The following is a 1,433-nucleotide window of genomic DNA, read 5'->3' as shown; positions in this document are numbered from 1 at the left end:
ATCACTACAAGTCTGGGCATGTTGAGAGCTGTACATACACACAAGGGGAGTTAGTCGGTTCGTAAGAGCCAGCATGCGGGACCGGGATTCTGGGATTTGTAGTCTTTCTAGTTGCGTATTTTTCATAGTCTTATATTTCAACAGTTTTACGACAAACTGTGACTTTTTTGACATGGAAATAGTTTTTTAAGATTGACAAACATCATATGTGTAATTCGTGGCACAATTCAACCCGGATCGAGAGATAGTCTTTCTCTCTCCATTGACTTCAATACATAATTTTTCCAAAATAAGGTCCCATGGGGCGGAAGTAGAAGGGCGGGACTTTGCCTCTCTCTAGGTGTAAGCAGGGGTAAAGTGCTATTTTTAAAGCCCCGAATGCCAAGGCCAAACACAAACAAATGATCCTAAAATGAAGAAAATCCACCTTCAAAAGAGGTGTATTTTATTTGATAGACACATGTGCACACAGTATTGCAAAAGTCAGGTGGAATTGTTCCAGTGCAGTCCTTTACTCACGGATCAAAAACGTACAGGTTGAAAAATATGTAGTTAGGATTTCACTCGGGATGTTTTTTTAGATTCAAATGATAAGACGGATCATTAAAATTGCCTTCTTCACTTGCCTCTCAGGGCTTCTGTTAAAATCAACCATCAAGTCTTTATTTCCCACGATCCCTTTCACAGGCAGGCGAGAAGCTGCATCCCTTCCTCTGCTTCCAGTAGAGGATTTAATAAGATGGAAATTAATGTCAGCTCCAATAAAAAGTCTAAAATAAAGTATGTTTATCTAAATTCATATACAGTCAGAGCCTAAAGGACAAAAATGTCCCCATTGGACCATGGCCATTATGTCATTAAGTCCTGCTCTCTATTATATCAGGCTTTCGATGGAGCACTTGCTTAAAAATGGGACAAATACAGGCTATTTTTGTTGTTTCATGCTACATTTCAAATAAGAATGTGTCATAATCAATGTTGCTTATTATTGACATATCCCAGACTCAAAACAAATATTTTTAAAATATTTTAAAAAATTCCCCTCTATAGTATATTAAATGTTTTTTTGTTTTTTTACAGTAACAATGGCCATTTATTATTTAAGACACTGTTATAACGGGTTAACATTCTGGAAATTAATACATATTATGTTCAGCACAAAAAAATGTCACACAGAGAAAGTTGAATATAATATAATTAATTATTCTATCGCAGTGTTTTGGACACAAACTATTTGTCCTCTAATGACATCTGAGCCACTTTTTTCTATGGAGACAGAGGTTAAGACAGATTTGACATCAATTTAGTCTGTAGTACACACACAATAACATACAAATCTTCTGCTGTTTAATGTTGCGTTATAAATAAACAAGACTGTGTGTGTGTGTGTGTGTGTGTGTGTGTGTGTGTGTGTGTGTGTGTGTGTGTGTGTG

The sequence above is a fragment of the Notothenia coriiceps genome, unplaced genomic scaffold, assembly GCF_000735185.1.
Source record: "Notothenia coriiceps isolate Sejong01 unplaced genomic scaffold, NC01 NC01_scaffold00000339, whole genome shotgun sequence".
NCBI classification, from domain to species: domain Eukaryota; kingdom Metazoa; phylum Chordata; class Actinopteri; order Perciformes; family Nototheniidae; genus Notothenia; species Notothenia coriiceps.
Note: the sequence above shows the minus strand (reverse complement) of the source record.